This window comes from Papio anubis, chromosome 1, assembly GCF_008728515.1.
Source record: "Papio anubis isolate 15944 chromosome 1, Panubis1.0, whole genome shotgun sequence".
Classification (NCBI taxonomy): domain Eukaryota; kingdom Metazoa; phylum Chordata; class Mammalia; order Primates; family Cercopithecidae; genus Papio; species Papio anubis.
This window is the reverse complement of record NC_044976.1, coordinates 8,662,798-8,687,133: the sequence shown is the minus strand read 5'-3', so window position 1 is coordinate 8,687,133 and position 24,336 is coordinate 8,662,798. Positions and strand designations below refer to the sequence as shown.

General features: G+C 45.8%; 1 protein-coding gene across 6 annotated transcripts in view; it reads left to right on the top strand.

Annotated features, from left to right (window-relative positions):
• CLSTN1 (calsyntenin 1) overlaps positions 1 to 24,336 on the top strand; it is a 103,174-nt gene that overhangs the window by 1,591 nt on the left and 77,247 nt on the right. The window lies entirely within an intron of this gene.

Below are 24,336 nucleotides of genomic sequence, written 5' to 3'. Positions count from 1 at the left end.
TGCCTTGGTGCAGTTTTTCTGACGGTCCTTTAGACCGTGGAGGCTTAGATACCCTCTACAAAAACGAGAAATCCCTCTGATTCTTTAGGATTGTAGGACCGAAATTATTTTATGGCTTGGTGGGAAGTAATATTTCTTGGCTAATTTATTATTAGCTTTTAACCTTCATCCACTTAACCTTTTAAACCTTGCGTGTTCTCTGATATTGACTGGTCTTGCCAACGAAAAGCTTACGCATTGCAGATACAGTATTTGCTTCTGAGTGGATCTTGAAATCGTAAACATTTTCCTTGGCCTTAGAGCAAAGTAATCTAGGTGTAGTCTGTAGAATCTACTGTAGGCTTAAATCTGTTGTTCTAATTTTTTTGTTTTTAATCAAAAGACATTTTGGGGAGGAGGATTGATAGAAATCCAGATGAAATGGTCATATTTGAATTTAGCCAGCTTTAAAAAAATTCTTATTTTCCCTTCCCTGGCGTGACATAAGGAGAGAAGTATGGTGTTCACAAAATTAAAGGGCAGAGGCGGCAAATGCATCTTTTGTTCCATGTTCCTTTCTAAACATCGAGGATGATAAACTTTGAATACTTCTTTTATTTCATTTCTGACATTCTGTTGACTCTGTCAAATTCAGATCTTAGTCACTAAGTATCTCATTGCTGGCCATTTGATTTTTAAAAGTAACATCAAACTAAGTTTGAAATGTTCTTTCCAGATGTAGGTCTGAAACTCTAATATATCCAAGAGAAATGTCAAAGTTTTGCTTCTCTTGGGGAAAACCCACACATTTTAAAAATATGTGCTTGGATTGGGTATTTTGGGAACAGTTTAAGTATATTTAGTTTAGTCAGTGATACCATTTCTTGTTAAAATTGGTGCTTTCTTAAATAGCACCTACATTTGTTAGTCATTATTTAATTGCCTTGGTTACTTAAACAGCATACATTTCAACTTTGAATATCTTCATTACCCGAGACCTACAGAAATGTGGTGTGAAAGATGTGTTGACTAGTTGAGTCATTTGTGATTTGCTTTCTCTAAAGTTTTCTTGGTGCCGTTAGACAGTAGTTCAAGATTCTTAGTCTTCAGAATAAAGACATTTTACACATCAGTTATTTGGTCGCATTGTTTTTTTTTTCAGGTTGCGAGTTAGAAAATGTCTTGGAATTATTACACAAAATGCTAATAACAATTTCATTTTGAAATATTACAAGTGAATTTCATATGTAAATTTACAGTTTGGAGACACTCTGTGGGCTGATTTTAAGAGATCATTTCAACTCCTATGTGAAGTTTTTACTGCCGTAAGGCAGTACGACATGAACTCCTGTTCATGCTGTAGCTACCTTTAGTAATCGTTAATGTTAGATTACGTAGAGACTGCTGGAGAAAATGATAAATTTTCTAATATAAATTGCATCTTGAACTATTAGTTTTGTAGAGACCCTCAAATTTTATTTTAATTATAGCTGTAGTTCTCAAGAAATGTTGAGTAGAGCTGGGCGCAGTGGCTCGCGCCTGTAATCCCAGCACTTTGGGAGGCTGAGGCTGGCAGATCACCTGAGGTCTGGAGTTCGAGACCAGCCTGGTCAACATGGTGACACCCTGTCTCTACTAAAAATATAAAAATTAACTGGGTGTGCTGGTGGGTGCCTGTAATCCCAGCTACTTGGGAGGCTGAGGCAGGAGAATTGCTTGAACCCAGGAGGCGGAGGTTGCAGTGAGCCGAGATTGCGCCACTGCACTCCAGCCTGGGTGACAAAGCAAGACTCCAGTCTTAAAAACAAAGTAAGTAAGCCAAAATATTAGAAGAAATATCTTTGGCGTGCCCTGGACGGTCATGTCCGTCGGCTACCTGCCTTCTTCATGGAGATCAGGAAATAGAACAGTGAAGCAGAGAAAATAGAAAGCTTATATGAATATTTAAAAAACGCAACCGTGTAATGCATTTCGAAGCCACATAATAAATAAAAATCACGGTTATTTTTCCATTTGCACACAGACTTAGTGAGGCCTCTTCTCACCATCCTATTTGAAATCATTTCTCCTCCTGAACCCCTAAATCCTGTTTCCCTGCAATACTTTTTCTTTTTTCCATAGCACTTAGCCCATTCTAACATGCCTTGTTGCTTACTTATTGAGTTGTTTACCGTCTGTTTCCCCTCTGTAGAACATATGCCCCAAGATGGAAGGGTGTCTGCTTTGCATATGTTTCCCGTCACCAGCACACCGGAGGCATGCCAGTATTGTGTGATTGAATGAATGAATGGGTAGATGGATAACAGCATTTCAGTTTAGACAGCGTAGTAGCTTTGCATCCTAATTTCCACTTCACAGATAAATGCTACATAGTGAAAAAAATTACATAGTGTAAAGTAAACTTAAATTCTTTTTTTTTTTTTTTTGAGACAGAGTCTCATTCTGTCACCCAGGCTGGAGTGCAGTGGGGAGATCTTGGCTCACTGCAACCTCTGCCTCCCGGGTTCAAGAGATTCTCCTGCCTCAGCCTCCCCAGGAGCTGGGACTACAGGCATATGCCATCTCACTGGGCTCATTTTTGTATTTTTAGTAGAGACAGGGTTTCACCATGTTGGCCACGCTGGTCTGAACTCCTGACCTGAAGTGAGCCACCTGCCTGTGCCTCCCACAGTGCTGAGATTACAGTTGTGAGCCACTGCACCTGGCCCAAACTTAATTTCTGCAGTGTGGATGTGGGAATTCATTAGTGGGTAAATTTTCAAGGATCATGGCGCCAGCCTCAGTGGCTCATACCTGTAATTCCAGCACTTTGGGAGGACTAGGCAGGCAGATTACTTGAGTGCAGGAGTTTGAGACTAGCCTGGGCAACATGGTGAAACCTTGTCACTACAAAAATACCAAAAAAAAAAAAAAAAGTTCAAGGATCCATTCTGTTGGTTGCAGTATTGGGGATATTAGATCATGACACTCTGTCTTGGCCTTCGAAGGCTGTAGCTCTGTGGCTACACCTGTCAGTCCCTTTAAAAAAATACTGTAATTTTCAGCTTTTTTGGGAAGATGGTTTCTTAATTTGTTACCTCGTTTTTCATAAGTAATGATGTGGAAAAAAGTCATTCGAATATAGACCTCAGTATTACCCATAGTCTAACATTGTTAATACTGAATGAAAGTAAATAACATTTATTTCTCAAAGGAGACCTATAACTGCTGAAGAAATAATAAAATATGAACAATTTTGAATATATTCCAATTTTAGAACATTAACTCGGTTAACTGGAACCTTCAGTTAGCTGGAATTCATCCTTTGGCTGGATATTTCTTTTGGGAGAAAAAGCATAAAACCAAGCAGTTTTATAGGAATTATTTTTCTTTTTCTTTTTTTTTTTTTTTTTGAGACGGAGTCTCGCCTGTCGCCTAGGTTATGTGCAGTGGCTGACCTCGCTCACTGCAAGCTCCACCTCCCTGGTTCACGCCATTCTCCCGCCAGCCTCCAAGTAGCTGGGGACTACAGGCCTCGCCATCACGCCCAAGTTTTTGTATTTTGTGAGACGGGTTTCACCCATGTTAGGCCAGGGGATGGTCTCATCTCCCACCTCTTGATCCACTCCGCCGCCTCCCAAAGTGCTGGGATTACAGGCTTGAGCCACGCTACTCGCCTCTTTTTTTTTTTTTTTTTTTTTGAGAGGGGAGTCTCGCTTCTGTCGCCCCAGGCTGGAGTGCAGGCGCTGATCTCGCCTCACAAAGCCCATCTTCCGGATTCACGCCATTCCTCCTGACTCCAGCCTCCTGAGTAGCTGGGACTACAGGCGCCACCATCAAGGCCTGCTAATTTTTTTTTGTATTTTAGTAGAGACGGGTTTCACTCTGTGCTCCCCGATCTCCTTGACCTTGTGATCTCACTACCGCCTCCCAGAGTGCTGGGATTACATATGGAGCCACCACGCCCGGCCGGAATTATTTTTTTGAGACGGAGTCTTGCTCTGTCACCCAGGCTGGAGTGCAGGTGGCCGATCTCAGCTCACTGGGGTGCTTCCTTTCCTCCTCGGGTTCACGACTCTCTGCCTCAGCCTCCCGAGTAGCTGGGACTACAGGCACCACCACTTCTCGCCTGCTAGTTTTTTTGTATTTTTAGTAGAGACGGGTTTCACCAGATAGCCAGGATGGTCTCATCTCCTGACCTCATGATCTTCACTGGCCTCTCGCCTCCCCAAAGTGCTGGGATTACAGGCTTGAGCCACCGCGCCCGGCCTCGGAATTATTTTTCAAAAGGAAGGTTTAGGAGGTGATACCATACATTATATGTGCCAGTATTTGATATTTAAGCCAAAAACAGCAACTAATATTTCAGTTTTAGTTATGAAGAATATGACCAATAAATGAAATTTTTGTGGGATATAAAATATAATTATTACACTGAAACTAGAAAATGCTATAATTTCATAGAACTAGCTGCAAGACTTAGTGAAGCTTATTAAACCAAGTCTAAGTGTAAAACGAGGAAGCTGAGATACGTTAAAATTTTAGAACAAAGGAAAAAAGTGCTGAGTTATTTTTATTATTGCTTTGAGACAGGAAAATATGTTTTCTAATATTTTTTTGGATAGAGTTTTCATTTATAAGAGTTGAAACAAAATAGAGATCTGATTATCCTAAAAAACCACCTAGAGTCTATTTCTTATGTATTCTGGTTGAGGGCTTAGATCATTAAAACTTGTGTTTTCAGTGGGTCTTAATTTAGTATGAAGAGTTGCTTGAAGGGGCTGGGCGCGGTGGCTCATGCCTGGAATCCCAGCACTTTGGGAGGCCGAGGTGGGTGGATCACGAGGTCAGGAGATGCAGACCATCCTGACTAACACGGTGAAGCCCCATCTCTACTAAAAAAAATACAAGGCCGGGCGCGGTGGCTCAAGCCTGTAATCCCAGCACTTTGGGAGGCCGAGGCGGGTGGATCACGAGGTCAGGAGATCGAGACTATCCTGGCTAACATGGTGAAACCCCGTCTCTACTAAAAATACAAAAAAAAAACTAGCCGGGCGTGGTGGCGGACGCCTGTAGTCTCAGCTACTTGGGAGGCTGAGGCGGGAGAATGGCGTGAACCCGGGAGGCGGAGCTTGCAGTGAGCCGAGATCACGCCACTGCACTCCAGCCTGGGAGACACAGCGAGACTCCGTCTCCAAAAAAAAAAAAAAAAACAAAAGATTAGCCGGGCTTGATGGCGGGGCGGCTACTCCGGAGGCTGAGGCAGGAGAATGGTGTGAACCTGGTAGGCGGAGCTTGCAGTGAGCCTGGGTGACAGAGTGAGACTCTGTAGCAAGAAAAAAAAAAAAGAGTTGCTTGAAGAAATGTGTCTTTGTAAGTGAAATTTACAATGTTGATTTGCAACAAAATACGGATTTTAGTAGTGTTTCAGGACTACAGATTCAAGATTGGTGGAAATGATTTACACAATGTTATGATTTTGCATTAAGAAACAACCAAGGCCTGGCACAGTGGCTCACGCCTGTAATCCCAGCACTTTGGGAGGCCAAGGCGGGTGGATCATGAGGTCAAGAGATGGAGACCATCCTGGCCAACATGATTAAACCCTGTCTCTACTAAAAATACAAAAATTAGCCGGGCGTGGTGGCGTGCACCTGTAGTCCCAGCTACTCGGGAGGCTGAAGCAAGAGAATCGCTTCAACTTGGGAGGCGGAGGTTGCAGAGAGCCGAGATTGCACCACTGCACTCCTGCCTGGTGACAGAGTGAGACTCAGTCTCAAAAAACAAACAAACGGGGGAGGGGGGAGGGATTGCATTGGGAGTTATACCTGATGTAAATGACGAGTTGATGGGTGCTGACGAGTTGATGGGTGCAGGACGCCAACATGGCACAGGTATACATATGTAACAAACCTGTACGTTATCCACATGTACCCTAGAACTTAAAGTATAATAATAATAAAAAAAAGAAAACAAACAAACTAAAAACAACCAACCAAATGGCCAGGCATGGTAGCTCACACCTGTAATCCCAGTGCTTTGGGAGGCCAAGATGGGTGGATTGCTTGAGTCCAGGAGTTCAAGACCAGCCTGTGCAACATGGTGAAACCCCATCTCTACTAAAAATACAAAAAAAATTAGCTGGGCATGGTGGCATATGCCTGTAGTCCCAGCTACTCAGGAGTCTGAGGCTGGAGAACTGATTGAACCTGGCAGGTTGAGGCTGCAGTGAGCCAAGGTCACACCACTTGCATTCCAGCCTGGGCGACAGAGCAAGACTCTGTCTCTAAAAAAAAAAAAAAAAAAAAAAAAAAAGCCAAACTAACAAGCCCTCAAAAGTGATGTTTTGAGGCTATGCAAAGGCCATATATAGGAACCCTCAAATGGTGACAGCCTCCCCACTGTGTCAGCCTGACATACAATACCCATCTTTTCCCTAAGAGCTGCCACCGCCTGGGAACTAGAATGCTGATTGTCTGATTTGATAGGTTCTTTCTCTCCTATGTTTTAGGTGTATTTTTGCTTATTTTTTGATTTAGTTTTAGGATATTATTAGATTAAAAATTTTCACGAGCCGGGCGCGGTGGCTCAAGCCTGTAATCCCAGCACTTTGGGAGGCCGAGGCGGGTGGATCACAAGGTCAGGAGATCGAGACTATCCTGGCTAACATGGTGAAACCCCGTCTCTACTAAAATAGCTGGAATCTGAAGCCGGGCGCTGTAGCGGCGCTTGCAGTCCCAGCTGGGAGCTGAGGCGGAGAATGGCGGAACCCGGGGCGGAGCTTTGCAGTGAGCCCAGATGGCCACCGCACTCCAGCCTGGGAGACACAGCATCTCGGCCTCAAAAAAAAAAAAAAAAAAAAAAAAAAAAAAATTTTTCACTTAGATTTGTTTCACAAAGTTTTTATTTTTAAAGGTTCTGGTCGGGCGCTGTGGCTCAAGCCTGTAATCCCAGCACTTTGGGAGGCCGAAGGGCGGATCACGAGGTCAGGAGATCGAGACCATCCTGGTTAATACGGTGAAACCCCGCCTCTCTACTAAAATACAAAAACTAGCCGGCGCGGGTGGCGGCTACCAGGTCCCAGCCAGCTACTCGGGAGGCTGAGGCAGGAGAATGGCCTGAACCTGGGAGGCGGATTGCAGTGAGCCGAGATCGGCCCACTGCACTCCAGCCTGGGTGACACAGCGAGACCCGCCCCCAAAAAAAAAAAAAAAAAAAGGTTCTTGGCAGAGATTCACGTGATTTCCAAAGTAACAGAGTTTAAAGCAGCTTAAATACCTTTAAAACATCTGAAAGTTGGCTAGGTGCGGTGGCTCACATCTGTAATCCCAGCACTTTGGGAGGCCAAGGCGGGCGGATCACCTTAGGTCGGGAGTTAGGGACCAGCCTGACCAACATGGAGAAACCCCATCTCTACTAAAAAATATAAAATTAGCCAGGTGTGGTGGTGCGTGCCTGTAATCCCAGCTACTCGGGAGGCTAAGGCAGGAGAATCGCTTGAACCCGGGAGGTGGAGGTTGTGGTGAGCCGAGATCACGCCATTGCACTCCAGCCTGGGCAACAAGAGCAAAACTCCATCTCAGAAAAAAAAAAAAAAAAATCTGAAAGTTAACTTCCTTCCCATTCCGGAACCCCAGTAAGAAGTATGTGGTAGCATATCAGAAGAAGAGTCATGTTTTTGCTTTTTTACTTTTTTGGTCAGACATGAATAATCATCTTAAAAAGAATTAATAGAAATGGTGTCTCACTGTGTTGCTCAGGCTGGTCTCGAACTCCTGGGCTCTAACAGTCCTCCCACCTCATCCTCCCAAAGAGCTGAGATTATAGGCGTGAGCTACCGCACCCGGCCGAAGAATCGTCTTTCAGCTGTCTGTTTTCGTTCTGTCTGATTCTCCCCTGACAAGAACTTCTGTTGAGTCTGCCACTTTTCAAGCCTACCTTGATCTGTACTTTCTCCGAGTCATTGTGTAGGACAAAGGAGGACCACCGGCTGGGTGTGGTGGCTCACGCCTGTAATCCCAGCACTTTGGGAAGCTGAGGTGGGCGGATCACCTGAAGTCGGGAGTTCGACACCAGCCTGACTAACATGGAGAAACCGCATCTCTACTAAAAATACACAATTAGCTGGACATGGTGGCACATGCCTGTAATTCCAGCTACTCGGGAGACTGAGGCAGGAGAATTGCTTGAACCCAGGAGGCAGAGGTTGCAGTGAACCGAGATTGCACCATTGCACTCCAGCCTGGGCAACAAGAGCAAAACTCCATCTCAAAATAAAAGGAAGACCACCTTTATGATGCCACTGCACTCTAGCCTGGGTGACAGAGCCAGACTTTGTCTCAAAACAAAACAAAACAAAACAAACAAAACCACCTTTTTCTGCATCCACTCCTTTTTTTTTTTAAAGCAGCTTTATTGAGATATAATTCGCATACCATAAAATTCAACATTTTAAGGCATACAATTCAGTGATTTTAGCATATTCACAAAGTTGTGCAGCCATCACCACTATCTAATTTCAGAACACTTTCATCACCCCCAAAAGAAACCCCATATCTGTTAGCGCTCATTCTCCATATCCCTCCTCCTCCATCCCTTGGCAACCCCGAGTCTACTTTCTGTCTATGGATTTGCTTATTTTGGACATTTCATATCAAGGGAATCATAATATGTGGCCTTTTGTGACTAGCTTCTTTTGCTTAGTATGATGTCTTCAAGGTTCATCCATGTTGTAGCATGTATCAGGACTTCGTTTCTTTTCACAGGTAAATGATATATCCTTGTAGGGATATAACACATTCTGTTTATCCGTTTACTCATTGATGGACATTTGGGTTATTTCCACTTTGTATTTGGAAAATACTACTATGTACATTTTTGTACAGGAATTTGTGTGGACGTATGTTTTCATTTCTCTTGGATATATACCCAAGTGGAATTGTTGGGTCTTAGGGTAAGTCTTAGATTTAACTTTTTAAATTAAAAAAAGTTTTTTTTTTTTGAGATGGAGTCTCATTCTGTTGCCCAGGCTGGAGTGCAGTGATGTGATCTTTGCTCACTGCAGCCTCCGTCTCCCGGGTTCAAGAAATTCTCCTGCCTCAGCCTCCCGAGTAGCTGGGATTACAGGCATGTGCCACCATGTCCGGCTAATTGTGTATTTTTAGTAGAGACGGGGTTTCTCCATGTTGGTCAGGCTGGTCTCCAACTCCTGACCTCAAATGATCCACCTGCCTCGGCCTCCCAAAGTGCTGGGATTACAGGCGTGAGCACTATGCCCGGCCTGTGTTTAACATTTTGAGGAACTACCGGCTGGTTGTACAAAGTGGCTGCACCATCCTGTATCCACTTGACCTCCGTCATCACTCACAGGAGCATTTTCCTAATCAAATACACATTTCACAGTCTTCTAGTTTGTTAGAATTTTAAGTTGAATTTTTTCCTAGTCTAGGTGCAAACTGGCATTTCATCTAACCAATTCCTTCCTTTGCCATTGTCTCTCATATAATTTTTATCCCGGATTTTAGACTTTGAGTTGAAAGGAACTTTGAAAGTTCTTTCCTCTATACTTTAAATAGCCTTCCCTGTAAAACAGACGTTTCCTCATATGTCCCTGTGTGTTGATCATTCAGCCTCTGTTTGAACTCTACTGCTACGGGGCTCTTGCTAGCTCACAGAGCAACCCTTTTCTTAAAAACATTGAGCCTTTGGTTAGGTTTCCTTAGGACTGAATTTTATCACGCCTTCGTATTTTTGCAGGCATCCAGGCCTACAGTTCATTGTTTTTACCACCTCACACATTAAGAGAGGCCAAGAGCATTGAGGCCTGGGCCTTGATTTCTGTGGATTTCTCAGGAATGAGCCTAGCACAGGGCTGCACGTGCAGTGTTTGGGGGACACCCACCCAGTCACACACACAGTCAGTATCCCGCTTCCAGGAGCAGGGCTTCACTTAATGAAAGGGACTGGAAAAAACATGACAATTCTCAAACTGCAGCTACTTTAGAAAGTGACATTTCTTTTCTTTTTCTTTTTCTTTTATTTTATTTTCTTTCCTTTTTTTCTTTTTTCTTTTTTAATTAATTTATTTTTTTTGAGATGGTGTCTCGCTTTGTCACCCAGGCTGGAGTGCTGGCACGATCTCGGCTCACTGCAAGCTCTGCCTCTCGAGTTTACGCCATTCTCCTGCCTCAGCCTCCCCAGTAGCTGGGACCACAGGGTGCACACCACCACACCTGGCTAATTTTAAAATTTTTTAGAGACAGGGTCTTACCATGTTGCCCAGGCTGGTCTCGAACTCTTGGGCTCAAGCAATCTGCCCTATTTGGCCCTTCAAAGTGTTGGGATTACAGGCGTGAGCCCCCATGTCCAGCTGACATTTCATTCATTCATTACATTTTTGTTATGCTAGTTGGCTAAAAATGTGCTTTGTTTAAAAGTAAATTATTTTTTCTAGTCCTTTGATTTTATTTAATTAACTATTCCTCGTTTACCCAATCTTCAAACATAGAAAACACTTAGAAATATGTCTTTATATTCAAAGGGAATTTTAAAACTCAGTAAAAATGGATATCATCTTTGTTTACATACTTGAAGTATAGCAAAGACATTTTTATTCAGGCTGGAGTTCTGTGGCACGATCTCGGCTCACTGCAACCTCCGCCCTCCCAGGTTCAAGCAGTCTTCCCACTTCAGCCCCCTGAGTAGCTGGAACTACAGGCACACTCTACCATGCTTGACTAATTTATTTATTTATTTATTATTATTATTATTATTATTATTTTGTAGAGATGAGGTTTTACCATATTGCCCAGATTGGTCTCAAACTCCTGGACTCAAGCAATCTGCCTGCCTCAGTCTCCCAGAGTGCTAGGATTGTAGGCATGAGCCACCCTGCTCAGCCTAAAATTTTTCTTATATAGTACTTTTGAGGACCACTTCAAAACAGTTGAATGTTATAAATTTAAACTGAAGAAATGTAAAACTTTAGAATGATTTGTATAAGGTTGTCTATTAAGTGGCTTTTAAAGAATATAATTAATTCCATCTGAAATGCAGAATCTAGTCACACTGATTTTTTTTTTGCATATTTCAGATGTAGTTAATGATGAAGATTGATAGAACTAGCTACATAATCCAAGGGGCCAATGCAAAATAAAGTGTGGGGCCCCTTGTTCAAAAATTACTAAAACTTTTTCTTTTTTTTTGAGACAGAGTCTCGCTGTGTTGCCCAGGCTGGAGTGCAGTGGTGCGATCTTAGCTCACTATAACCTCGTCCTCCTGGGTTTAAGCAATTCTGGTGCCTCAGACTCCCGAGTAGCTGAGATTATAGACATGCACCAGCAAGCCGGGCTAATTTTTTGTACTTTTAGTAGAGACAGGGTTTCACCATGTTGCCCAAGACGGTCTCGAACTGTTGAGCTCAGGCACTCCACCTGCCTCAGCTTCCCAAAGTGTTAGGATTACAGGCGTGAGCCACTGCATCTGGCCCAAAAATTATAAAAAATGTCAAGATGGCAACAGGTTTTTCTTTTGTTTTTTTAGACAGAGTCTCACCCTGTCACCCAGGCTGGAGTGCAGTGGTGCATTCTTGGCTTACTGCAACCTCCACCTCCTGGGTTCAAGCAATTCTCATGCCTCAGCCTCCTGAGTAACTGGGATTACTAGGCATCCGCTACCATGCCCGGCTAATTTTTGTATTTTTAGTAGAGAGGGGGTTTCACCATGTTGGCTAGGCTGGTCCTGAACTCCTGACCTCAAGTGATCCTCCCGCCTCAGCCTCCCAGAGTACTGGGATTACAGGCTGAGCTACCTCACCTGGTTGACAATAGATTTTTTTTTTTTTTTTTTTTTTGAGGTGGAGTTTCACTCTTGTTGCCTAGGCTACAATGCAATGGCATGATCTTGGTTCACCGCAACCTCTAGCTCCCAGGTTCAAGTGATTCTCCTGCCTCAGCCTCCCAAGTAGCTGGAATTACAGGCATGCATCACCACTGGTCTGGCTAATTTAGTATTTTTAGTAGAGAGGGAGTTTCTCCATGTTTGTCAGGCTGGTCTTGACTCCCGACCTCAGGTGATCCGCTAGCCTCGGCCTCCTAAAGTGATGGGATTACAGGCATGAGCCCACTGCGCCCGGTTGGCAGTAGGTTTTTAAACCAACCTAGGGGCCCTTCTATGCCTGGCTCCTGGCACATGGAGGGAACTGGTCCTGAGTATTGATAAACTTAGATGACAGAGTATTAATAGTCGAATTGTGGGCCCAGGGCCTGAGATTTTCACCAGAGCTGCTTGTCCTCCATGTCCCTGCTCAGCTGCACCTCTGGTTGATGCTCCTCCCTCCCCTTGGGAGAAGACGCCTGCCTTTCTTTCTCCGTGGCCTCAGGGTGCAGGCTTCCCCGTCATCTTTCCGTCCCCAGCACCCAGCAAAGGACGGGCTCTACTCCTTTCTCAGTAGACAGTGAGAACCAATGGTAGCCAGAGGCTCATGGAAAACTAGGGTCGCTTTTGATTTGTGGGATTAAAGCCCTTGTGTTAAGTAGATTATGTTTACTTTTTTTTTTTTCTTTTTTTTAAGACTGAGTCTCGCTCTGTCGCCCAGCCTGGAGTGCAATGGTGGGATCTCGGCTTACTGCAACCTCCGCCTCCCGGTTCAAGCGATTCACCTGCTTCAGCCTCCCGAGTAGCTGGGATTACATGCACGCACCACCACGCCCAGCTAATTTTTTGTATTTTTAGTAGAGATGGGGTTTAACCATGTTAGCCAGGATGATCTCGATCTCCTGACCTCGTGACCCATCCACCTTGGCCTCCCAAAGTGCTGGGATTACAGGCATGAGCTACCGCTCTGGCTTATGTTTACTTTTATTTTTAATTTATTTGTTTATTTATTTTGAGACAGAGTCTCGCTCTGTCACACAGGCTGTAGTACAGTGGCCGGATCTCAGCTCACTGCAAGCTCCGTCTCCCGGGTTCACACCATTCTCCTGCCTCAGCCTCCTGAGTAGCTGGGACTGCAGGCGCCCACCACCATGCCCGGCTAATTTTTTGTGTTTTTAGTAGAGACGGGGTTTCACCATGTTAGCCAGGATGGTCTCCTGACCTCGTGATCCGCCTGTCTTGGCCTCCCAAAGTGCTGGGATTGCAGGTGTGAGCCACCGCACCTGGCCCTATGTTTACTTTTAAAATGCTTTAACTAACTCATGCTAGTTTCTTATTACCTATAGAATTAGTAACAAGGATAACAAATAATTAAAATTCTTGGATAATCCCTAATCTTTTTTTTTTTTTTTTTCTTGCCATGCATTTCAAGCATTTATCAGACTAGTAAGTAAATAGTAAAATGAACTGACTTGAATTTCATTTTCTCCTTAGGCTCCCTCACTCTGGGCTAAAATTATTAAAGGAACAGTGGGGGTGGGGAGTAACAGGTGGGGTACAGTCGTTTTGAGTTTTCGAGCCCCTCAGTTACTAGTGCCTTGTGACTAGTCGGTAGGGGACCTTGATAATCCTGACTGATTATAAAGCCCTAAGTTGGCAAGGTCAGAGCTTGCTTCTGAGCTGTCTGTAAATATCGATTGATATCAGCTCATGATTCCTGTAGAAAACGTTTTCTTTTTTTTTTTTTTTTGAGACGGAGTCTTGCTCTGTCGCCCAGGCTGGAGTGCAGTGGCCGGATCTCAGCTCACTGCAAGCTCCGCCTCCTGGGTTCACGCCATTCTCCTGCCTCAGCCTCCCGAGTAGCTGGGATTACAGGCGCCCGCCACCTCGCCCGGCTAGTTTTTTGTAGTTTTTAGTAGAGACGGGGTTTCACCGTGTTAGCCAGGATGGTCTCGATCCTGTGACCTCGTGATCCGCCCGTCTCGGCCTCCCAAAGTGCTGGGATTACAGGCTTGAGCCACCGCGCCCGGCAGAAAACGTTTTCATTTGGCAAGGGTTTAAAAAGTCCATGCCCAAGTGTATGAGAGCCGCCTCTTGTTCAGCTAGGAAGCAGCGAATACGTGTCTTCTAAACATTCAGAGCCTTGAATAGAGAATAAATACTGGCTTAAATGCTTTTTTATATGAAATCTGACATGTTAAAGCCTCTTCTAAATTGGAGCACGTACCACTGGGATAGTTTCATAACACAGCCTTTTCCCTCCCTTCTGGTGACTTTAATAACAACTGTGACGTTAATGTCTGTTTGGATGAACTAATGTTTTATTTATTTATTTTTTTTTTAAATTTTTTTTTTTTTTTGAGACGGAGTCTTGCTCTGTCGCCCAGGCTGGAGTGCAGTGGCCGGATCTCAGCTCACTGCAAGCTCTGCCTCCCGGGTTTACGCCATTCTCCTGCCTCAGCCTCCCGAGTAGCTGGGACTACAGGCGCCGCCACCTCGCCCGGCTAGTTTTTTGTATTTTTTAGTAGAGACGGGGTTTCACCGTGTTAGCCAGGATGGTCTCGATCTCCTGACCTCGTGATCCGACCGTCTCGGCCTCCCAAAGTGCTGGGATTACAGGCTTGAGCCACCGCGCCCGGCCATGTTTTAGAGAGGTCATTAATGCCACTGGTTAATACATATTTGCAGATTCAATTGGTAAAGTTTGTTAACCTTGTCTTTTTCTAGACTTTCTCTGAGTGTTCTTAGAAGGTTTGGGCTTTTTACCGCTACTTAAGGCAATGCATATGGCAGTGGCTCTGAGCAGATTGTGTTGACTGAATTTTTCTTGTTGCATGTAAAGTATGTCATACATTGTTGTGAGGGTCCCAAGAGCAAGAGAATTGATCAGAGAACAGAGAGGAAAGAGGATCCAGAGGTATGTGGAATGAGGCATTCTAGATAGATGTGGTCAAAACAATTTAGGTTTTATTTTTATTTATTTATTTATGTTTAATTAAATTAATTAATTAATTAATTTTGAGATGGGGTCTCACTCTGTCGCCCAGGCTGGAGTGCAGTGGCGCAATCTCGGCTCACTGCAATCTCCGCCTCCCAGGTTCAAGAGATTCTCCTGCTTCAGCCTCCTGAGTAGCTGGGATTACAGGCGTACACCGCCACACCTGGCTGATTTTTGTATTTTTAGTAGAGTTGGGGTTTCACCATGTTGCCCAGCCTAGTCTCGAACTCCTGACTTCAGGTGATCTATCTGCCTTGGCCTCCCTAAGTGCTGGGATTATAGGCGTGAGCCACTGTGCCCAGCCTTTACTTATTTACTTATTTATTTTTGAGACAGAGTATCATTCTGTTGCTCAGCCTGGAGTGCAGTGGCGCGATCTTGGCTCACTGCAACTTCCGCCTCCCGAGTTCAAGCAATTCTCCTGCCTCAGCCTCCCGAGTAGCTGGAATTATAGGCATACACTCCCACACCTGACTAATTTTTGTATTTTTAGTAGAGATGGGGTTTCACCATGTTGGCCAGCCTGGTCTCGAACTCCTGACCTTAGATGATCCACCTGCCTCAGCCTCCCAAAGTGCTGGGATTACAGGCATGAGCCACTGTACCCAGCCTGCCCACCTTCCCTCCCTCCCTCCTTCTTTCCTTCCTTCCTTCCTCACTCAGTCTCACTCTGTTGGCCAGGCTGGAATGCAATGGCGTGATCTCGGCTCACTGCAGCCTCTGCCTCCCAGGTTCAAGCTATTCTCCTGCCTCAGCCTCCCGAGTAGCTGGGATCACAGGCACGCACCATCATGCCTGGCTAATTTTTGTATTTTTGTAGTTTTTTTGAGATAGAGTTTTGTTCTTTCTCTCAGGCTGACGTGCAGTGGTGTGATCTCAGTTCACTGCAACCTCCGTCCCCTAGGTTCCAACAGTTCTCCTGTCTCACCCTCCTGAGTAGCTGGGATTATAGGCGCCCGCCACCATGCCCGGCTGATTTTTGTATTTTTAGTAGAGACGGGGTTTTGCCATGTTGGCCAGGTTGGTCTCGAACTCCTGACCTCATAATCCATCTGCCTAGACCTCCGAAAATGCTAGGATTACAAGCGTGAGCCACTGCTTGTATTTTTAGTAGTGATGGGGTTTTACCGTGTTGACCAGGCTAGTCTTAAACTCCTGACCTCAAGTGATCCAGCCTCCTTGACCTCCCAAAGCGCTGGAATTACAGGCATGAGCCACCCTGCCCGACCCAGTTTAGATGTTAGAGAAGTGAATGCAAGCATGAGAACCGAGGAGAGGCAGGTGGGTTGGTGATTAAGAGGCCGTTCATGTTATCTTCAGGAATGCGTGGTGCAGAGTGGTTTGCACAGGAGCCTGACTGCAGAGATCGAAGGACTGAATTATTCAGGGCTGGGTGCTGACCCAGGAAGGGGACAGACCATCAGGCGAGTAAGGAAGATCTGGGTCTGCGTGGGCGCTTCAGAGTGGCTCCTGGAGGCTGGGCGGTGTGTGTCTGATGGGCTGTCACTCACATCCTGTGTCTTCTCAGGGAGGACTCTCTGGGAGGCGTCTGGGGCCAGCGGACAGTGACAGCATAAGGCCGGAGGTCTAAGTCTTGGCAGATAATCAGGGCAGAGCCTGGAGGGCCGTTGTTTCCCCTCAGTTTGGGCTGTGGGTGTTTTCTGGGTGTGAGGTTTTCACTGTGGTGGACAGAGTGAAGCCAGGGGCAAAGGGAGAACAAACATAGGCCCCTCGGCCGGATCTGGTTGTTGCTTAGGCCTGAGGGAGAAGGGAAAAGGGTTTCCTGAAGTTTCTGTTATATCTGGAAACTCAGCCCAGTGGCGCAGGAGACCAGATGAGGATTTGGGACAGCAGCCTTGGCTCAGGGTAGAGCAGTCCTGCCTGTACTGTCTTATCGTTTGGAAACCCAAGTACAGACAGGTAAGCTGGGGCAAGCGGGTGCAGAGAGCAGTGATGGAACCCTGGCATCTGAGCCCCACAGCAGTGGCCAACCAGTGTGAGTCCATGCCTCGTTCTGGTCAGATTGAGGTCTTTTTCCTGAGAGCTCGGCACATGTTACTCCTCCACTCAGTCTATCCCCAGGCCTGGGTAAACTGAACTCGCCCCTTGCTGACATTCCTGACCACCTCCACTCATGGGATCTTTTAGCAATCACTGGCAAACTGCCTCAACCTAGCTTTGTCTTGATACATTGTTTCCTGGTACCTAAGCCTTTTGAAAAGGTAACTCATATTGGTCTGTTTGGAGTTCAAGTTGGAACCCAAATTGTATCTTCCCCATGGAAACTTGTTATAAATAGTGCTTATAAAGCTCCCAAAAGTGACTGTCAGAAACATACTTAACCCATAACAAGTGGAAATTGGGCAAATTGGCAGTAAAAATCCAGCGCATGCATGCACGTGCGTACACGCTCACCCACTGTCACGGTACAGTGCAGCTGAGCTTTGAACCACTGGGCTTTGAACTGCAGGGGTCCACTTGTAAGTGGATTTTTTTTAACCAAACGTGAATGGAAAATACAGTATTTGCGGGCTGTGAAACCTGCATATGGGAAGCGCTGGCTCTTTGAATACTTGGGTTCTGCAGGACCAACAACTTCAGTATATGTGGGTTCGGGTATAGACTGGGGTCCTGGTGGATTCAGGTATAGACTGGGGTCCTGGTGGACTCGGGTATAGACTGGGGTCCTGGTGGATTCGGGTATAGACTCTGGGGTTCTGGTGGGTTCGGGTATAGACTGGGGTCCTGGTGGGTTCGGGTATAGACTCTGGGGTCCTGGTGGGTTCGGGTATAGACTCTGGGGTCCTGGTGGGTTCGGGTATAGACTGGGGTCCTGGTGGATTCAGGTATAGACTCTGGGGTCCTGGTGGATTCGGGTATAGACTCTGGGGTCCTGGTGGATTCGGGTATAGACTGGGGTCCTGGAACCACTACCCTGGCGGGTACAGAGAAGCCACTGTCATTCTGTAAACCAGCAGTGAGGCGCTGGTTCAGATGGAGTGATGGGAGGCACAGGAGTGGCAGCGCCACAGGATTCTGTGGGGGCGGCAGCCACAATCAGTGGCCCCGTGACTCCCACCTTGGATGAAGGGGCTAGGGGACTGAGGTACCAGAGCAGGGTTGTGAAGGAGGCAGAAGCCTTGTTCCTGGAGTCCTAGGTGACTGAGCCAGTGAGAAGAAAAGGAGCGAGAAAGTAGCCTGCCACTGGGATCTGCAGAAGGACGTCAGGAAGCCCAGGGAGGAGGGGCCCCCATGCCCAGGGGGAGGCGCCGCCTCTAAGGGCAGGAAGGTGTTGAGGTGGAGGAGAGGCACGAGAGCTACAAGCGCAAGCGGGGGCAGTGGGCCCTCTGCAAAGCAGCCGCCTCTGCAGGCACTGCCTCCGCACGGTGGCCACGCCTTTCAGGGGATGCTCACTGCTGTACGCTGTGTAGAGGAATGACTTAGGGCCAGACACACTTAGTGTTTTTCTTCAAAGAATTTAACTGAAGTGTTGCTATTTAAAATCGTTACTTGAATTTACCAAGTTCCTAAATATATATGAAGTAAATTTACTCCTTTGTATAGAGACATTTTACTAAAGTCAGTGTAAAAATGTATTTGATATAACTCCCAGATATTCCAGTGGGGTGTATCATGTATCATTTAATATTATCTCTGCCAGAAGTTGTCCTTTGTAAATAATGGTGACATAGTCCACGTAGTGACTTCTAATGTAAGAATGCAGTGATCAATTGCAGGCTTCCCCTTGAAACTCATCTAGGATGAGAGATGGGTCTCCCTAGGTGTGTGACGTGGACAGGTGTGGTTAGGTCAGTGGGGTCTTGGTCATGTAAGCTTGGGAGGCGCTGTTAAACAGGTTTCGTTACTGCAGGGCTTCTCACAGTCTTGAGTGTACTTGGAGGAATTGCTGAGCCGGGGGTAAAACCAACTACTTGATCTGGGACTCTTTCTGTGACACCTGTGGCACCAGTGTCCCGGGGAACACACTTTAGGCAGTGCTGCTCCAGGCCCGCCCCCCGCCCTTACTGTAGAACGAGAAAACACAGTCCAAAACAGAATGAAAGTAAGGTAAAATGACTTAAAATACTGCCTCTCTATCATTAGCATCAACATTTTGTGTCTAATTTAGTATTATGGCGTGAACCCGGGAGACGGAGTCTTGCTCTGTAGCCCAGGCTGGAGTACAGTGGCCAGATCTCAGCTCACTGCAAGCTCCGCCTCCCGGGTTCACGCCATTCTCCTGCCTCAGCCTCCCGAGTAGCTGGGACTACAGGCGCCTACCACCTACGCCCTGCTTAGATTTTGTATTTTACCCAGTAGAGGCAGGGTTTCACCGTGAGTATTGTAGGATAGTCTCGATCTCCTGATGACCTTAGCCGATCCGCCCATCGGCCTCTCCCAAAATTAAACACACAAGGTGGAAGCGGTACGCGCGCCAACCTTAATATCTATTACCTCGTTCACTTTCTTTATAAAATTTATCTACATAAAGAGATTTAAACAAATGCAATCATATTCTAGGAGTACTAGCGTTCTCTTAGATCATTCATTCAGCAGACATTGCACCAGGTATGGTGTGTAGTAGAATTGAACCCAACCTAACCCTTTTTTTTTTTTTTTTTTTGGGGGCCGAGTCTGGCTCATCTTGGGCTGGAGTGCAGTGGCGGGATCTCAGCTCACTGCAAGCTCCGCCTCCCGGGTCTGCCATTCTCCTGCCTCCAGCCTCCCGGTGGCTGGGGCTGCAGGCGCCCGCCACATAAGCCCGGCTAAGTTTTGTATTTTTAGTAGGGCCGGGGTTTCACGTGTGTTAGCCAGGATGGTCTCGATCTCCTGACCCTCGTGATCAAGCGTCTGGGGCCTCCCAAAGTGCTGGGATTACAGGCTTGAGCCACCGCGCCCGGCCCCAACCTAACCCTTTAGGGTTCCCAGATTGTTTGGTCTCAGGACCCCTGGGCTCAGAAATTACCGTGGACTTTGAAGAGCTTGTGTTTTTGTTTGTTTTTTCGAGAGGGAGTTTTGCTCTTATCAGGCTGGAGTGAAGTGGCGTGATCTCGGCTCACTGCAACATGCACTCCCCGCACTGCCTCCCTGCTGGGTTCAAGCAATTCTCCTGCCTCAGCCTCTGGAGTAGCTGGGATTATAGGCACCCGCCTCCATGCCCAGCTAATTTTTGTATTTTTAGTAGAGACAGGATTTCGCCATGTTGGCCAGGCTGGTCTCGAACTCCTGACCTCAGGTGATCCACCTGCCTTGGCCTCCCAAAGTGTTAAGATTACAGGCTTGAGCCACCGCGCCCAGCCATATGTGGGTTTTATCTATGGATGTTTATTAGAAATGAAAAGTGAGAACCTATTAATGTAATTATTAAATTATTTAAAATAGCAATGATAAGCCCATTGCATGGTGACTTAAATAACTTTTTTTTTTTTTTGAGACAGAGTCTTGCTCTGTAACCCAGGCTGGAGTGCAGTGGCACAATCTTGGCTCACTGCAACCTCCGCCTCCTGGATTCAAGCAATTCTCCTGTCTCAGCCTCCTGAGTAGCTGGGACTACAGGCACGCGCCACCACACCTGCTTAATTTTTATGTTTTTAGTAGAGACGGGGTTTCACCGTGTTGGCCAGGCCGATCTTGAACTCCTGACCTCAGGTGATCCACTTGCCTCGGCCTCCCAAAGTGCTGGGATTGCAGGTGTGAGCCATTGTGCCCAACCTAAATAACATATTTTTAGTGAAAATTAACTGTTTTCCAAAAACCAGAAACAACTTAGTAAGAAGACTGGCATTTTAAGTTTTTGCTGATCTCATTAATGTCCTACTTAAGAGAAAACAGCTAGATTCTGCATTGTCTTATCTGTTTGAAGCAGATGAAGAAAACTCGGCTTCACACAGATAATAGTTGGGAAATGGAGAGCTTTGGGGGCCCCCTCTCAGGAGTCCTTAGATCATGCTCTGGTAACTGCTGCTCTAGGGCAGTCGTTGATGTCAAAATACAACGAGGGGACATGTCACCAGTAATTTTGCTTCTAAATAATAGTTGAAGTAACAAAGCAAAGCTTACTAGTGATTTACTTAGAAAGGAAATGAGAGTTAATTCAGCTTTTTCCTAGAATTGTGTCTCTTCATAGTTTACATTGCCCCTTGCTTGCTTGCTTTTCTTTCTTTTCTTTTCTTTTTTTTTTTTTTTTTTGAGATGGAGTCTTACTCTGTCGCCTAGGCTGGAGTACAGTGGCACGGTCTCGGCTCACTGCAACCTCCGCCTCCCGGGTTCAAGTGATTCTCCTGCCTCAGCCTCCCGAGTGGCTGGGATTACAGGTGCGCACTACCATGCCCACCCAGCTAAGTTTTGTAGTTTTAGTAGAGACGGGGTTTCACTATGTTAGCTAGGCTGGTCTGGAACTCCTGACCTCGTGATCCCCTGCCTCGGCCTCCCAAAGTACTGAAATTACAGGCGTGAGCCACTGCACCTGACCTTTCTTTTTTAAAGACAGAGTTTCACTCCATCGCCCAGGCTGTAATGCAGTGGCATAAACTCGACTCACTGCAGCCTTGACTTACCGAAATCAGGTAATCCTTTCACTTCAGCCTCCTGAATAGCTGGGGCTACATGCCTGCCTGATTTTTTTTGTATTTTTTGTAGAGATGGGGTTTCACTATGGTGCCCAGGCTGGTCTCAAAATCCTGGGCTCGAGTGATCCTCCCGCCTTGGCCTCCCAAAGTGCTGGGATTATTGGCGTGAGCCATGGTGCCCGGCCACTCCTTGCTTTCTTGAGTGGAGAAGCTGGGTGGAGTTCTGGCTCCAGGCCTGGAATTGCCCATAACATAGAGCACCTGCTGCTACTCCCAGGGAGGCCCTCACAGGTGGACAGGTGGTGCCCGTTCCCATGTGCAGTCAGGATCTGTGTGCTTGTGGATTATTACCCTCGCCACCTTTTTAATTTTATTATAGGATACAATTTTTTAATAAGGGAAAGGCAAGAATAGGTACAAAAATATAAGTAAACATTAAAATCAGGTTTATTTGGGCTTATTCTTTGGTAATGTATCCTTTCACCATATTAATATTTTCATGAGGTCTACAAAAAGGTCAAGGCTTGAGCAAAAAAGTTCAATAGTTGAAAAAGATTAGAACTTTTGTTTTTTCTCATGAGATGGCCTTTGTAAGATCTTTAAATGGCTGATGTCATTGTAAAACACTTTGTAAAAAAAAATTAATTTTTTTTAAGATGGAGTCTTGCTCTGTCACCCAGGCTGGAGTGCAGTGGCGTGATCTTTCTCACTGCAGCCTCCATCTCCTGGGTTCAAGCAATTCTTGTGCCTCGGCCTCCCGAGTAGCTGGGATTACAGGCACATGCCACCACGCCCAGCTAATTTTTGTATTTTTAGTAGAGACGGGATTTCACCATGTTGGCCAGGCTCGTCTTGAACTCCTGACTTCAAGTGATCCACGCACATTGGCCTCCCAAAGTGCTGGGATTGCAGGCGTGAGCCACCGCGCCCAGCCGTGAAACACTTTTTATAACTACTACGATAGAAGACCTTTGTGTTACTGTTTGCTTTGTTTTTATGAAAAATCTTTTCGGCTTTTCTCAGAATCTGGTTTTACGCATGGAATAGCTGTGCATGGGCCTGTACCCGGGCTGCTGGCCTTGGTGGGAGAGGTTGAGAGCTGCTATTCTGGGCGCTTTGTTGGTTTATTTTGGTGTTGTCCTTGATTACCAATGATTTGGCTTTTGCCTAGACTATATCCCATAAATCCAGTTTCCCCTTGAGAGGTTATCTAATCCCTTCCACCCTTTTATGATAGAATCCTTTGCTTTTAAAATCTGGCAGCGTGCCTTCCCACTTAAATAAGCTCTGTTTGCTCGTATATTATTTTTGCATTAGAATGTTAAGTACTTTTAGCTGGGCGTGGTGGCACATGCCTGTAATCCCAGCACTTTGGGAGGCTGAGGCAGGAGGATCGCTTGAGCTCAGGAGTTTGAGACCAGCCTGGACAACATAGCGAGACCTTGTCTCTACAAAAATTAAAAAATTAGCTAGGCATGGTGGTGGGTGCCTGTGGCCCCAGTTACTTGAGATGCTGAGGTGGGAGGATCATTTGAGCCCTAGAGCTTGAGGCTGCAGTGAGCCCTTATCGTGCCACTGCACTCCAGCCTGGGCGACAAAGTGAGACTCTGTCCAAAAAAAAAAAAAAAAAAATCAACTCCTGAATTATATGACTAGAATTCTAGAAATGGAAGGGGCTTGAGAAATCATTTAGCCCAGTCAGCCCATTTTAGCAAAGAGGAAACAGGTGAAGTTGTTACTGTCGTCAGTGTGGTACTTTGGTAGTTCAGAGTAGGGCAGGGAGGAATGAACAGAGGAATCTGGTCTGGGGTGTCTTTAACCCTGTTTCCCTATAATAGAGAACATTCAGAAGGCATACATTCGGGTGAGTCTGTGCCTCTTTCATGTACAGTTGAGTCAGGAAAGTAGATTATAAAATTGGAGTGGAGTTTAAAAAGTCTGGATGGATAGTGCATCCTATTAACAAAGTCCCATTATTTGAAAATTTGTAGCACTTTTTAATGTGAACATTTCAGAAATTTGCACACTCTGTGGAACTCACAGTTGCAGAGTTGACAAGAGCTTTAGAAATGGTCTGGCTGGGGCAGCTTTTGATGTAGGATCCTCTTCATAACGCAGCCTGACATCAGTTAGCCAGGCCCTGCTGGAATTCTTCTAATCAGAGAACGTCTTTCTATTTTGGAGGGAAGCATTCCTTGTCAGAAAGTCCAGGGTCTCAGTTCTGCCTAAATGTTGGCACTACAAGAGCGTAGTGGACCAGTTATGAGCATGAACTCTGAACCAAACTGTTGAGGTTCAGACCGCAGGTCTGCGGCTCGTTAGCTGTGTGATCTTGGACATCTTGCTTAATCTCTGTGTGCCTCAGTTTCTTCATCTGTAAAATGGGGATGAAAATAATAATACCCCCTCACAGAGTGGGTGGGAGGATTGAACCAACTTTGTAAAGGACTTAGAATACTATAGTAAACGTGTGTTTGCGGTTTTTTTGTTTGCTTTGTTGAGGGTTTTTGCATCTGTGTTTGTGAGAGATACTGGTATGTGGTTTTCTTGTAACATCTTTGTCTGGTTTTGATAGAATAATGGTGGCCGAGGCCGGATGTGGTGTCTCACGCCTGTAATCCCAGCACTGTGGGAGGCCAAGGTGGGCGGATCACCTGAGGTCAGAAGTTCGAGATCAGCCTGACCAACATGGAGAAACCCTGTCTCTAATAAAAGTAGAAAAAATTCGCCAGGTGTGGTGGCACATGCCTATAATCCCAGCTACTTGGGAGGCTAAGGCAGGAGAATCACTTGAACCCGGGAGGCGGAGGTTGCAGTGAGCCGAGATCGTGCCATTGCACTCCAGCCTGGGCGACAAGAGCGAAACTCTGTCTCAAAAACAAAAAAACAAACAAACAAAAAATAATGGTGGCCTCATAGAATGAGTGAGGAAGTATT